This window comes from Puma concolor, chromosome B1, assembly GCF_028749965.1.
Source record: "Puma concolor isolate L17-30 chromosome B1, mPumCon1.1.hap2, whole genome shotgun sequence".
Classification (NCBI taxonomy): Eukaryota; Metazoa; Chordata; class Mammalia; order Carnivora; family Felidae; genus Puma; species Puma concolor.
The window spans coordinates 19,148,983-19,165,202 of record NC_141670.1 but is presented as its reverse complement, the minus strand read 5'-3'; positions in this window follow the sequence as shown (position 1 = coordinate 19,165,202).

Genomic DNA, 16,220 nt, shown 5'->3' with positions numbered 1-16,220 from the left:
TCATTAAGGGGTACCTGGGTGGCTCAGTCATTTAAGCATCCGACTTCTACTGAGGTCATGATCTCTTGGTTTGTGGGTGGCTCATGGTTTCGAGCCCCCACATTGGGCTCTGTGATGACAGCTCAGAGCCTGGAGACTGCTTCAGATTTTGTGTCTCCCTCTCTTTCTGCCCACCCCCCTCAAAAATAAAAAACTTAAAAAAAATTTTTTTAGAAAAGAAGGCATCATTAAACATTATCATCTTTTACTTTCATAATTTTTAATCTGAAGTCAAACTTTGATTAAACAAGGATATATTAGGTATATTAATATTTAGATCAGTTACTTTAAAAAAATGTTAACATTTATTTTTGCGAAACAGAGTGAGACAGAGCATGAACAGGGGAGGGGCAAGAGAGCAGGGGACACAAAATCTGAAGCAGGCTTCAGGCTCTGAGCTGTCAGCACAGGGCCGGACATGGGACTCAAACTCACAAACAGTGAGATCATGACCTGAGCCAAAGTTGGACACTCAGCCAACTGAGCCACCCAGGTGCTCTTAGGCCAGTTACTTCTAATTAAAAAGCGGAGGTAACTTAATGTGGTTAATAGATAAGTAATAAAAGTGATGAATCTTGCCATTTTTAGATGACATTTTTTCACCTGAAAATATTTTGCTAAGACAGTAAATTAACCGGTAAATCATTATTTCTTATAATCTTGTGTGATTTCGGAGCCAACTATAAACCTACTTCCTTATTTTCCCATTGTAGTAATGTCCAAAACAGACAACAATACAGAGCTAGGCCAGAATTTGAATCTTAGCATAATAATGTTCAGTATCTCTCAAATCATAAAATCTCAATAGAAATTGGTTAAAATAGTACTATATAAAATTAAATTAAAATATTTTGCTTTATTATTCAAATTATTCTTATAACTTTAAGAGGAAAAAAATGTCAATCCAACTAATTTAGTGGGGGTGAGGAAGACTTTCTCTTCTGTTTCTAGATAGCTGGTTTTATTGTCACTATTTCTTTACTTTAGAAATGTTGGCAATAAGGAAAGGTGTGTATGTATGTGTGTGTTTCCTTCAACTTTTTTTAGACCAACTTTATGGTGGCCAGATGTGGAATGAATAAGGAAAGAGCTGCAGTGAGCCAAACTCCCAGTGTGGGCCTTCGGTTCTGCAGAGGATGCAATAAATGATAACCCTATTTTTCTCACTCTAGTGGCACCTGCCCCAGGACAGAATATACTACAGTGTTTACAACAGCACAAACTCTAAGTCTGCATTTACTGAAAAGTGAAATGGAGGATGACCAAGAAAAATCTGCTAAGGAATATGAAACAGTTTACAACATTTTTCATCTAATTCCTATTTAATTCATACACATTTATTATTATCCTCATGGTTTTAACAAGGGATTCTAATTATCACCAAAGATGAGGAAATTAAGGATATGAGCACACTGCTTGATGATACACAGGTAACAAGTACCAGAACTGGATATGCCTGATTCCAAACACTTGTTGTTAACCACTGGACCACATTGTTAGAGGGCAAGCATTGTACCACAAACCTATAAAATTTTTCTTTAATTCATCTGAAAACAAGGACCTCCATAATGCTCTTATATATTCTGATTACTTACCAATTAACTTTACCTTTCCTTGTTTCTTAGAAAATGTTTTCCTTTATTTATTGTGATAATTTTTTTTAAAGTTTATTTATTTTGAGAGAGAAACAGTGTGAGTGGAGGAAGGACAGAGAGAGTGGGAGAGAGAACCCCAAGCAAACTCTGTGCTGCCAGCGTGGAGCCCGACATGGGGGCTCAAACTCACAAAATTGTGATATCATGACCTGAACCCAAACCAAGAGTCAAACATTTAATTGAGCCACCCAGGTGCCCCTTCAGTGATAAATTTTTCTCTCCCATACCTCATATTGGTTTTGCTATTTACTATACCATATACTTTTTTTCAGAATATGTGGAATTTAGATATTCACATTTTTAGTGTTTTTATGTATAATAATGTAAATATAAGTATAAATTTAAAAAATTCAGTCATAGATGTTGGCAAGGATGCGGAGAAAGAGGATCTCTTTTGCATTGTTGGCGGGAATGCCAGCTGGTGCAGCCACTCTGGAAAACAGTATGGAGGTTCCTCAAAAAACTAAAAATAGAACTACCCTATGACCCAGCAATTGCACTACTAGGCATTTATCCACAGGATACAAGTGTGCTGTTTTGAAGGGACATGTGCACCCCCATGTTCATAGCAGCACTATCAACAATAGCCAAAGTATGGAAAGAGCCCAAATGTCCATTGAGGGATGAATGGATAAAGAAAATGTGGTATATATAGACAATGGAGTATTACTTGGCAATCAAAAAGAATGAAATCTTGCCATTTGCAACTATGTGGATGGAATTGGAGGGTATTATGCTAAGTGAAATGAGTCAGAGAAAGACAAAAATCATATGACTTCATTCATATGAGGACTTTAAGAGACAAAACAGATGAACATAAGGGAAGGGAAACAAAAATAATATAAAAACGGAGGGGGACAAGACAGAAGAGACTCATAAATATGGAGAACAAACTGAGAGTTACTAGAGGGGTTGTGGGAGGGGGGATGGACTAAATGGGTAAGGGGCATTAAGGAATCTACTGAAATCATTACTTCACTATATACTAACTAATTTGGATGTAAATTTTAAAAAATAAAAAAACAAGTTAAATCAAAAAAAAAAATTCAGTCATATTTCTAACTAAACCTAACTTTTATTTTATTTTTTTTTTTCAACGTTTATTTATTTTTGGGACAGAGAGAGACAGAGCATGAACGGGGGAGGGGCAGAGAGAGAGGGAGACACAGAATCGGAAACAGGCTCCAGGCTCTGAGCCATCAGCCCAGAGCCCGACGCGGGGCTCAACTCACGGACCGCGAGATCGTGACCTGGCTGAAGTTGGACGCTTAACCGACTGCGCCACCCAGGCGCCCCATAAACCTAACTTTTAATTAAATACACTTAAATTTCAAGTATTCCTTATTTTACTACATAAAAATTCCATTACTTGTGGATTAATCACACTGGTTGATCAAAACCCAAAATCAACACTACTGTTAACATGACTATGTTAATTACAACGAAAGTGAGTTAATGAACATAGAATATTAGTTAACATTCTTCTTGAAATATCGCATGACTATTTCTTCTTTAAAGAAACTGGATAAATGCATTACAACAAAATATTTATGCATACTGTGAAAAATTATTGATATCACCATGCCAAATACATAAAAAATGAAATATGTATTTAAATCTGATTTTTTCCCAAAAAAGCAGATTCCTAAGGAATATATTATTTCAGAAACTTATTTGTTCTTTCCTAGGTATGTATGTATCAGAAGTAATCACTGCAGTATGTTTTAACACAGTAAAAGATATTACATCTCTTAAAATGTGTATGAAGAGATTCAGTATAAGCACTTGGTGTGTATAGAACATTGACTATTGAGCTAGATGTGTTACCAACATGATTTCTGAATGAATTTTTTTTCTTATTAGGTGACTAAAGTATCATTAAAGAGAATTTTCAGTCTTTGAAGTTTAAATGACTGGGGACCCTGACCATTCAATCTGTATTTGATTATATTTTCTTGATGGTCTGATGGTATTTCTCAGAATTAAGTAATTTTATTAGTTGAAATGCATCATGACTCTAGAGAAATCTAGATGTGAAAATAGTACAGAGATATATCAGTTTATTTCTTTTTTAGGTCAACTCAACATTTTTAATATCTAGGTTTTTTTATCTTTAAAATGTCATGAATACATTTTTACATTTATAACTCCTAGAACTGCATTTTTATTTTGTTTTCATTGGAGTATAGTTGACATGCAATGTTAATTAGTTTCAGGTATATAACATAGTGATCAAACTTCTCTACACTTCACCACACCTCTAGATACCTTCTGTCAACATACAAAGCAATTATGTCATTGACTATATTATGTATGCTGTGCCTTTTATTATTGTGGCTTATTCATTCCATAACTGGAAGCCTGTGTCTCCCACTCCCCTTACCCATTTTGCCCACCCCCTCATCCCTTCCCTTCTGGCCACCATCAGTTTGTTCTTGGTATTTGTAAGTCTGATTCTGCTTTTTTGTTTGCTTATTCATTTGTAGAACTACATTTTAAAATTATCTGTATTTTCTCCCCATTTTGCTAAACATACCTTTAGGGGAGAGACCATTTCTCTTCCTTCCCTCACTGCTTCACTATCTAGTCCATATTCCACTTCACTGGGTTTCTGCTGTCCACTAAATACAATTTATCACATCTCCATTGGTTTTGAATTCATATTTTCACAGTGAAGTTTTCTTTATTTGAAATCATGAAATATCTACTTAAAACATTAAAAGTCAAAGTAATTTTTATGAATATTCATGAGAGTATTGGAATACACTTGAAAATTTCAACTAGTTTTATAGGGTAGATTCATATTTGATGTAATGATCACAGTAATATTTTCCTTCAAACTTACATATATCCTAAAAAAATAACCTATGACAAAACAATTACAGACCCATCAAAATTAATATTAATTGATACAAGCTCACTAAAGGAACTTTTATGTGAGTAAATCACACCTCGATATTTGATAAATAAATCTCAAGCTTTCTTCTTTTGAGGTCAGTCTTTGATCCCAGCCAATCCAGGAATCTTACCCAACACTAGCTCCGTGTATTGTGCACAGTGGTGGCTAGTTACCGGCATCTAAGGACTCTGTTGTTGGTCATGGCAGTTATGCTTTGCTCAAGGCAGACCCTCCCTTCTTCTGGCCACACTATGGTATTTCTCCCCAAAGGCAGTCTGTGTCCATGGTCAGTCAGGTCAGGTGTAGTTAAAGAAATGGGAGGATCTTGGGGCGCGTGGGTGGCTCAGACAGTTAAGCCTCTGACTTCAGCTCAGGTCGTGAACCCACGGTTTGTGAGTTCGAGCCCCGTGTCAGGCTCTGTGCTGACAGCTCAGAGCCTGGAGCCTGCTTCAGATTCTGTGTCTCCCTCTCTCTCTGACCCTCCCCTGCTCACACTCTGTCTCTGTCTCTCTCTGAAGAGTAAATAAACATAAAAAAATTTTTAATGAAAAAAATGGGAAGATCTTTTATTGACTGTGGTTTTCATGGATTCTTTCCTTTTCTTCAAAGGCCACTCTGAAGAGCCCATGTGAGAATTTCATGGACTGAACAACAGACACTGTATAAACCAGTCGGTTTCAGTCATCTTTATTGTCTTCTCTCTTTTCTAGTTAAAAGTGTCCCTCTTTTTATGGGGAAGAAAAAATGTACCTTCTTAATTTCTAACATCAGGAAGATTTCTATATTTACTCCTATCTTACTGAGCATGGAAGATGTAAGAACATTTAAGTCAGAAACACAACTTAAATAAACATAATTTAATCCATTTTTTCAAATGTGGAAATGGACTGAAGTACTTGAAATGCATATACTGAACTAAAGTAGCATTTTAAGGGAAAAATTCTAACTGACCTTCATATTACAAATACATTTTTATACTTTTCAAGATGTGCATGTAAACTTTTATTTAACAAACACTTATACAGTGTTTGCTATGTGCCAAATACTATGTGCCTTTATATATATCTATATCTATATCTATGTATATATATATGTTTTTAAATATATATATTTTTAAATATATGTTTTTATATATATATAAAATATATATATAAATATATGTTTTATATAAATATAAAATTATGTTTTATATAAATATATATAAAACATAAACATTTTTAAATATATAAAAATAAATATATATATTTAAATATATATATTTATATACATACATATATATGTTAATTGGTTTGATTCTCATAATAAACTAGAAGGCAGGTACTATTATTTTTTTAACTGTTTTATTTTTTATTTTTTTAAATTTACATCCAAATTAGTTAGCATATAGTGCAACAATAATTTGAGGAGTAGATTCCTTAGTGCCCCTTACCCATTTAGCCCATGCCCTCTCCCACAATCTCTCCAGTAACCCTCAGTTTGTTTTCCATATTTATGAGTCTCTTCTGTCTTGTCCCCCTCCCTGTTTTTATATTATTTTTGTTTCCCTTCCCTTATGTTCATCTGTTTTGTCTCTTAAAGTCCTCATATGAGTTAAAGTCCTCATATGAGTGAAGTCATATGATTTTTGTCTTTCTCTAATATCACTTAGCATAATACTCTCCAGTTCCATCCACGTAGTTGCAAATGGCAAGATTTCATTCTTTTTGATTGCCGAGTAATACTCCATTGTCTATATATACCACATTTTCTTTATCCATTCATCCCTCAATGGACATTTGGGCTCTTTCCATACTTTGGCTATTGTTGATAGTGCTGCTATAAACATGGGGGTGCACATGTCCCTTCAAAACAGCACATCTCTATCCCTTGGATAAATGCCTAGTAGTGCAATTGCTGGGTCGTAGGGTAGTTCTATTTTTAGTTTTTTGAGGAACCTCCATACAGTTTTCCAGAGTGGCTGCACCAGCGTGCATTCCCACCAACAATGCAAGAGATCCTCTTTCTCTGCATCCTTGCCAACATCTGTTGTTGCCTGAGTTGTTAATGTTAGCCATTCTGACAGGTAAGGTGGTATCTCATTGTGGTTTTGATTTGTATTTCCCTGATGTGGAGCATTTTTTCATGTGTCAGTTGGCTTTCTGGATGTCTTCTTTGGAGAAGTGTCTATTCATGTCTTTTGCCCATTTCTTCACTGGATGATTTGTTTTTTGGGTGTTGATTTGATAAGTTCTTTCTAGATTTTGGATACTAACCCTTTATCTGATATGTCATTTGCACATATCTTCTCTCATTCTGTCGGTTGCTTTTTAGTTTTGCTGATTGTTTCCTTCATTGTGCAGAAGCTTTTTATTTTGATGAGGTCCCAGTAGTAGTTCATTTTTGCTTTTGTTTCCCTTGTCTCTGGAACTGTGTTGAGTAAGAAGTTGCTGCGGCCAAGACCTAAAAGGTTTTTGCCTACTCTCTCCTCAAGCATTTTGATGACTTCCTGTCTTACATTGAGGTCTTTCAACCATTTTGAGTTTATTTGTGTGTATGGTGTAACAAAGTGGTCCAGGTTCATTTTTCTGCATGTCGCTGTCCAGTTTTCCCAGCACCACTTGCTGAAGAGACTGTCTTTATTCCACTGGATATTCTTTCCTGCTTTGTCAAAGATGAGTTGGCCATAAGTTTGTGGGTCCATTTCTGGGGAAAGCAGGTACTATTATTATCTCTCTATACAGATGGAGATGTTTAGCAGTTTGCCTATGATCATAAAACTATTAAGTGATTTAAACAACTGTGTTATACTGAGTCGCATGATTTGGAAAAAGCAAGCTTACAGCATGGGTAGTATATGATGATAGAATATTATCATCTCCATTGGGCAAATGTAGAATTTACATTTACATTACATTTACATTTACATTTACATTAGAAGGAAGCATTTACATGTTCTGCTCAAGGACAGCTGAATAGAATAGAGCTCATCCTGGAACCTAGAATGAGAAGGCACTTTTCCTGACTCTTGACCAAAATTTCTTTCCATTATAACATCCTGCCAAAGATTCTGCAGTGTGTTAACTACATCAGGTAAATGTAAATTTTTAAAAATTCTTTTCCCAAGGTATAATTTATCAATGTTAAATTTTAGCATTTGAGTGCATTTTTGTGAAACAAAATCAAAATGTAAAATTTAAACAATTAAATTACTACATAAATGATATTAACAGGATGCATGAAGAACCAAGCCTCAGAGATCAATAGTTTTACCATTTCAGTTCAACAGACTCCACCCCTCAGTCCCAGATACCACCATTCCACTTTCTGTCTGTATGAATTTAACTATTCTCTTTACATCCTATAAGTGGAATCATACAATATTTGTGATTTTGTAATTATGTTCTTTCATTTAGTGTAATGTCCTCAAGGTTCATCTATGTTGTAGTGTATGTCAGATTTTCCTTTCTCTTTAAGGCTGAATAATATTCCATTGTGTATAGACCACAGTTTGTTTATTTATCAGTTGATGATACTTGGCTTATTTCCTCCTTTTGGCTATTGTAAATAATGTTGATATGAACATGGGCATATTATTATCTCTTCGAGTCTCTGCTTTTAATTCTTTTGGGTATATACTCAGAAGCAGAACTGCTAGATGATGTGATAATTCTATTTTTAATATTTTGAGAAATCATCATACTGTTTTATATTGTAGTTGTACTTTATATTCCTATTAATAATACACATTTATTCCAATTTCTCCACATCTTTTCCTATACCTGTTTGTTTTGGTTTGTTTATATCTGTTTTTGTTATTGTCATTAGTAGTCAACTAGTGGGTGTGAGGTATTATCTCATTATAGTTTTAAATCACATTTCCCTAATGATTAGTGATGTTAAACATCTTTTCTTGTGCTTATTGGACATTTGTACATCTTACTTGGAGATATGTCTCTTCAAGTCCTTTGTCCATTTTTTAATTGGGTTTTTTTGTTGTTGAATTACAGGAGTTCTTTATATATTCTAGATAGTAACTCTATCAGATACAATGCTGTTTGCAAAGAGTTTCTCCCATTCCATAAGTTGCATTTTTCACTCTGTTGATTGTGTCCTCTTATGTGCAGAAGTTTATGTTTTTGGTCTAACCTCATTTATCCATTTTCCTCTGCTGCCTGTATTTTCATTATCATATCTAAGACATTACTGCCAAACCCAGTGCCATGAAGCTTTCTTTCTGTGTTCCTCTAAGATTTATATACTCATAGCTCTTACATTTAGGTCTTTGATCTATTTTGAGTTAACTTTTGTGGATGGTGTAAAGTAGGGTCCAACTTCATGCTAATTGTAAATATGCCAGTCTTCCCAATGCCATTTATTGAAAAGACTATCTTTTTCCTGTTGAAACCTGTTTGTACCCTTGCCGAGAATCATTTATATAGGAGTGCCTGGGTGGTTCAGTTGGTTAAGTGTCTGATTCTTGGTTTTGGCTCACGTCAAGATCTCACAGTTTGTGGGTTCAAGGCTGCTTGCATTTCTCTGTCTCCCCTGTCTCTCTGCCCCTCCCCCACTCACTCTGTCTCTCTCAAAATAAACTTTAAAAAAGTTAAAAAAAGAAAATAATTTAAATAGATTACATATATAGTCTATTTATGTATATGTAAATCTATTTATAATCTATACATAATACTTTTATATATATATATATAATATATATATAATGGTTTATTTCTATATTCTCTATTCTTTTGGTCCTTTGTCTGTCATTGTGCTAATACCACACTACTTATTGTGCTAACACCACACTGCTTTATTGCAGCTTCGCAGGAAGTTATAAAATCAGAAAATGTGAGATCTCCAATTTTGTTTCTCAGGATTGTTTTGGTTATTTGGGGTCTTTTAAGTTTCTACATCACTTTGAGGTTGAATTTTTATGTATTTAAAAATACTCATTGGAGTTTTGATAGGGATTGCATTGAATCTGCAGATCATTTTGGGTAGTACTAACTTAAATTATTAAATATTTCAGTCCATGAACACAGAATGGCTTTCTTTTTATCACTGTCTTTCTTTGAGCCACATTGTATAATCTCAGAGTATATACATTTCACCTTCTTAGTTGAGTTTATTCCTAATGCTATTTTAAAGGGAACTGTTTTCTTAATTTCCTTTGGGAATTGTTCATTGCTAGCATAGAGGAATGTAACTGATTCTCGTGCATTCATTTTGTATCTTGCAATTGCTCTTGAATTTATGCTAATAGTTTTTGTTGAAATCTAGGGTTTTCTATACATCACATAATATTTTCTGATTGAATTTTACTTCTTCATTTCAATTGGGATGGCTTTTATTTCATTTCCTTGCTTAAGTGCTCTGGCTGGACTTCTAATACTATGCTAAATAGAAGTGGCAAAAGTGGGCATCACTGTCTTCTTCCTGTCCTTAGAGTGAGAGCACTGAGTTTGTCACCAATGAGTATAATATTAGTTTGAGTTTTACAAAGATGCTTTTATTATGTTGAGGTGGCTTCCTTCTATTCCTATTTTATTAACTTTTTTCTTTTAATCTGGGAAGGGTATTGAATTTTGCCAAATACTTTGTCTACTCTAAGATAACCATGTAGGTTTTTCCCCCTTTATTCTGTTAATGTGGTATAATACAGTTATTGATTCTCACATGTTGAACCATGCTTCCATTCAGTAATAAATCCCACTCATTCATGTTGCAGAATCCCTTTAATGTGCTGTGAAATTCTGTTTTCAAGTATTTTATGAAGGATTTTTGCATTACTATTCATCAGGGATATTGGTCCATAGTTTTCTGGTGTCTTTGCCTTTGGTATTACAATGATGCTGGTCTAAAAGAATGATTTGGGAAGTATTCACTCCTTTTTAATTTTTTGGAAGAGTCTGAGAAGCACTGATATTAATTCTCTTTAAATTAGAATTAACCAGTAAAACCATGTGGTCCTGGACTTCTCTTTGTTGGGAAGTTTTTTGTTACATATTCAATATCATTATTACTAATAGGCCTGTTCAGATTTTCTATTACTTCGTGATTCAGTCTTGGTAGGTTTGTCCATTTCATTTAGGTTGCTCAATCTGTTGATATACAATTGTCATAGTAGTCTCTTAGAATCCTTTTTTATTTCCATAAAATTGTTAGTAATGCTCCTCTTTTATTTTTTCATTTATTTTATTCTATTAATTCCGTTATAGTTAACATACAGTGTTATATTAGCTTCAGGTGTAAAATATAGTGATTCAATAATTCTATACATTACTCAGCATTCATTGTAATAAGTGTACTCTTAATCCCTTCAACTATTTCTCTGATCCTACCACCCCTCTGGTAACCATTAGTTTGTTCACTATGGTAAAGAGTCTCTTTTTTTGGTTTGCCTTTTCTCTTTGTTTTGTTTCTTAAATTCCACGTATGAGTGAAATCATATGGTATTTATATTTATCTTGCTTTCTTATTTCATTAGCTCTCTATTTACATCCATGTTGTGGCACATGGCAAGGTTTCATTCTTTGTAGCTAATACTCTACTGTATGAGTGTATATACACACACACACACAAATGTGTGCCACCTCTTCTGTATCCATTAATCTATCAATGGAAACTTGGGTTGCTTTCATATTTTGGCTATTATAAATAATGCTGCTATAAGCATTTGGCGTGCATATATCTTTTGAAATTGGTGTTTTCGCATTCACTGGGTAAATACCCAATTGTAGAATTACTGGATCATTTGGTAGATCTATTTTTAATTTTTTCAGGAACCTCCACACTATTTTCAACAGTGTCTATACCAGTTTGCATTCCTACCAGGAGTATACCAGAGTTCCTTTTGCTACACATCCTCCCAACACTTCTTGTGTCTTATGTTTTGTATTTTAAGCCATTCTGACAGGTGTGAGGTGATAATCTCATTATGATTTTGATTCACATTTTCCTGATGATGAGTGATACTGAGCATCTTTGCATGTATCTATTGGCAGTCTTTATGTCTTCTTTGGAGAAATGTCTATTCATGTCTTCTGCCTATTTTTTAATTGAAGTATTTGGCTTTTTGGTGTTGCATTGTATAAGTTCTTTATATATTTTGGATACTAACCACTTATCAAATATGCCCTTTGCAAATACCTTCTCCCAATCAGTAGGCTGCCTTTTAGTTTTGTTGATTGTTTCCTTCTGTTTTTATTCTGATGTAGTCCTAATGGTTTACTTTTGCTTTTGTTTCCCTTACCTCAGGAGACTATCTAGAAAAATGTTGCTATGGCCGATGTCAGAAAAATTAGTATCCGTGCTGTCTTCTGAACTTTTATGGTTTCAGGTCTTACATGTAGGTCCTTCATCTATTTTGAGTTTATTTTTGTGTATGGTATGATAAAATGGTCCAGTTTTATTCTGTGCATTTAGATGTCCAGTTTTACCAACACCATTAGTTCAACAGACTTTTTCCCATTTCCTAACCTTGCCTCCTTTGTCACAAATAAATCCTATAATCATGGGTTTATATATGGGCTCTCTATCCTGTTCTATTGATCTATGTGTCTATTTTTGTTTCACTACCATACTGTTTTGATTACTACAACTTTGCAGTATATATCTTTAAATCACATTTTGCTATCTGTTAGCTTTGTTCTTCTTTTCCAAGATTACATTGGATATTCTAAGTCTTTTGTGGTTACATACAAATTTTAGGATCATGTGTTTTAGTTCTCTGAAAAATGTTATTGGTATTTTGACAGGGATTTCATTAAATCTGTACATTGCTTTGGGTAGTATGGACATTTTAACTATATTTATTCCTCCAATCAATGAGTATGGAATATCTTTCCATTTGTTCCTTCATCTGTAACTTTTTTCGTCAGAATTTTGTAGCTTTCAGAGTGTAGGTATTTAATTTCTTTGGTTACATTTATTCCTAGGTATTTTGGTATTTTGGGTGTAATTTTAAATGGAATTTATTTTCTTAATTTATATATCTTCATTATTTATATATCTTTACATATCTTCATTATTAGTATATAGAAATGTCACAGATTTCTGTACATTGATTTTTTTATCCTGCAACCTTAATGAGTTTATTTATCAGTTCTAGCAGTTTTTTGCTGGAGTCTTCTGGGTTTTCTATATATAGTATCATGTCACCTGTAAAGAGTGAAAGTTTTACATCTTCCTTACTAATTTGGATTTTCTTTTGTTTCTTTTTCTTGTCTGATTGCTGTGACTAGGACTTCCAGTACTTTGTTGAGTAAAAGTGGTAAGAGTGGACATCTTTGTCTTGTTCCTGATCTTTGGGGAAAAACTGTTTTTCACCATTGAGTCTGATGTTAGTTGTAGTTTCTTCATACATGACCTTAATACTTTGAGATGTGTCCCACTAAACTTACTTTGTTGAATGTTTATGTCATGAATGGATATTGTACTTTATCAAGTGCTTTTTCTGTGTCTGTGAAATGGTCATGTGGTTTTTATCCTTTCTGTTGTTAATGTGATGTATAACACTGATTAGCAAATATGGAACCAGCCTTTCATCCCAGGAATAAATCCCACTTGATTTTGGTGAATGATTTTTTTAAATGTATAGTTGGATTTGGTTTGCTAATATTTTGTTGAGGATTTTTGCATTTGTATTCATCAGAGATATTCACCTGGTATTCTTTTTTTGTAGTGTCTTTATCTGGGTTTGGATTCAGGGTAACGCTGGGCTCATAGAATGAGTTGGAAAGCTTTCCTTCCTCTTCTATTTTATGGAATGGTTTGAGAACAGGTATTAAGTCTTTTTGAAATGTTGCGTAGAATTCACATGTGAAGCTGTCTGGGCTGAATTTTTCTTTGTGGGGGAGTTTTTAAATTACTGATTTACTGTGTCATTCAGAGCCACTGCTTCCTTGGTTGATTTTCTGTTTGGGTGATCTATCCATCGATGAAAATGGGGTGTTAAAAGCCCTTACTAATAATGTATTGCATCAAGTACTTCCTTTATGTTTGTTAGTAGCTGCTTTATGAATTTGGGTGGGTGCTTCTGTGTTTGGCGTATAAATATTTATAATTGTTATATCTTCTTGTTGGATTGGTCCCATTATTACCATATTGTGATCTCCTTTGATGTTAAAGTCTTTCTTGTTGTTTTAAATTCTACATTTTCTGACACTAGTATTCCTATGCTGGCTTTATTTTCACTTCAATTTGCATGATAAATGCTTTTCCATTGCTTTACTGTCAATCTGCCTTTGTCTTTAGGTCTGAAGTGAGTTCCTTACAGGCAGGAGAAACATGGATCTTGCTCTTGCTCTTTTTGTGCATTCAGTCTCCCTGTGTCTTTAATTCTTTAATTTTTTTGAAATTTATTTATTTTGAGAGAGAGCACAAGTCAAGTGGGGAAGGGGCAGAGAGGGATAGGGAGAGTATTCCAAGCAGGCTCCATACTGTCAACATGGAGCCCAAAACAGGGTTTGAACCCATGAAACATGACATCATGACCTGAGCTGAAATCAGGAGTCAGACGCTCAACAAACTGAGCCACCCAGGCACACCAGTCATCCTATGCCTTTTGTTTGGAGCACTTAGTGTATTTATTTTCAAATTATTTACAGATACACAATTATTGCCATTTTGTTACTTGTTTTTGTAGTTCTTCTCTGTTTCTTCTCTTGCTCTCTCTTCTCATGGCTTTTGGCTTTCTTTAGTGATATATTTGGATTCCTTTCTCTTTATTTTTTGTATATCTATTACTGTTCTTTGATTTGTGGTTGCCATTTGGTATGTAAATTACATCTTCTGCTTATAGCAGTCTACCTTATGTTGATGGTCGCTTAATTTTGAACCCATTCTTTACTCTTCTCCCCTCCATGTTTTAGGCATATGGTGTCATACTATATGTCTTTTTATTTTGTAAATCCCTCAACTAATTTTTATAGATATACTTATTTTTACTGCTTTTGTGCTTCCTAATTTTCTTACTCCTACTTATTGTCTTTGCTTTCCACTCAAAGAATCTCCTTAACATTTCTTGTAGGGCTGGTCTAGTGGTCACAAATTCCTTTAACTTTTATCTATGAAACTCTTTCTCTCTATTCTGAATGATTTTCTTCTTGGATAGAGTATTCTTGGCTGCAGGTTTTTTTCTTTCAGCACTTTGAATATATCATGCCACTGCTTTCTGGCTGGCAAAGTTTCTGCTAAAAATCAGCCTATAGCCTTATCGAGTTTCCCTGGTATGTAGCTATTTTCTTTTCACTTGCTGCTTTTAAAGTTCTCTATTTATCACTACTTTTTTCCATTTTAGTTACTATGTGTCTCGGGATGGACCTCTTTGGGTTGATTTTTTTGGGAGGCTTTCTGTGCCTTCTGCATCTGTTTGTTTCTTTCCTTCCCCAGATTCAGGAAGTCTTCAGCTATAATTTCTTCAAATAAACTTTCTGCTCCCTTTCCTCTCTTCTTCTAGTATCGCTATAATGTGAATGTTAACTATGCTTGATGGTGTCCCTGAGTTCCCTAAGTCTTTTCATTTTTAATTACTTTTTTCTCTCTCCTGTTCAGCTTGTTTTCCATTACTCTGTCCTCTAAGTCACTGATCTGTTCTTCTTCCATCTAGTGTATTTTTATTTCAGTGTGGGTTTTTTGTTTTTTTGTTTTGTTTGTTTTGGTTTTTTTTGAGAGTGTACATGTATGCACATGTGAGCAGAGGAGGGGAAAAAGAAGAGGGAGAAAGATAATGTTAAGCAGCCTCCACACCCAGCATGGAGCCCCATTGCTGGGCTCAATCTCAAAACTGTGAGATCATGACCTGACCTGAAATTAGGAGTCAGATGTTTAACGGACTGAGCCACCCAGGCATAAAAATACATCTAGTGTATTTTTAATTTCAGTTACTGAGTTATTCATCTATGACTGGTGTTTTTTATGTTTTCTATATTTTTGGTAAACTTCTCACTGAGGTCTTCAGCTCTTTTCTCAAGTTCAGTGAATATTTTTATGAGCATTACTTTTTCTATCAGAGTATACTTATCTCTGTTTAGGTCTCTTGCTGTGATTTTTGTGCTGTTCTCTCATTTGGGATGTATTCCTCTGTCTCCTCATTATTTTCTAATTCTCTGTGTCTGTTTGTATGTATAAGGAAAGTCAGCTACATCTCCTGCTTTTAAAAGTAGTGGAGGCGCCTGGGTGGCTCGGTTAAGTTTCCGACTTTGGCTCAGGTCATGATCTCACACTTCGCGGTTGGAGCCCCGCATCCGCCTCTGTGCTGACAGCTTAGAGCCTGGAGCCTGCTTTGGATTCTGTGTCTCTCTCTTTCTCTCTGCCCCTCCCCCACTCATGCTCTGTCTCTCAAGAATGAATAAACGTTAATTTTTTTTTTTTTAAAGTAGTGGCCTTTCGGGGCACTGGGTGGCTCAGTCAGTTAAGTGTCTGACTTTGGCTTAGGTCATGATCTTACAGTTTGTGGGCTTGGGTCCTGCATCGGGCTCTGTGCTGACAGCTCAGAGTATGGAGCCTACTTTGGATTCCGTGTGTGTGTGTCTCTCTTGAAAATAAATAAACATTAAAAGTTACAAAAAAAAAAGTAGTGGCCTTAAAAAGAAAAGATCCTGTAGTACCCTGCAATGCAATGTCTCCTGTTCACCAGAACCTTGCATATC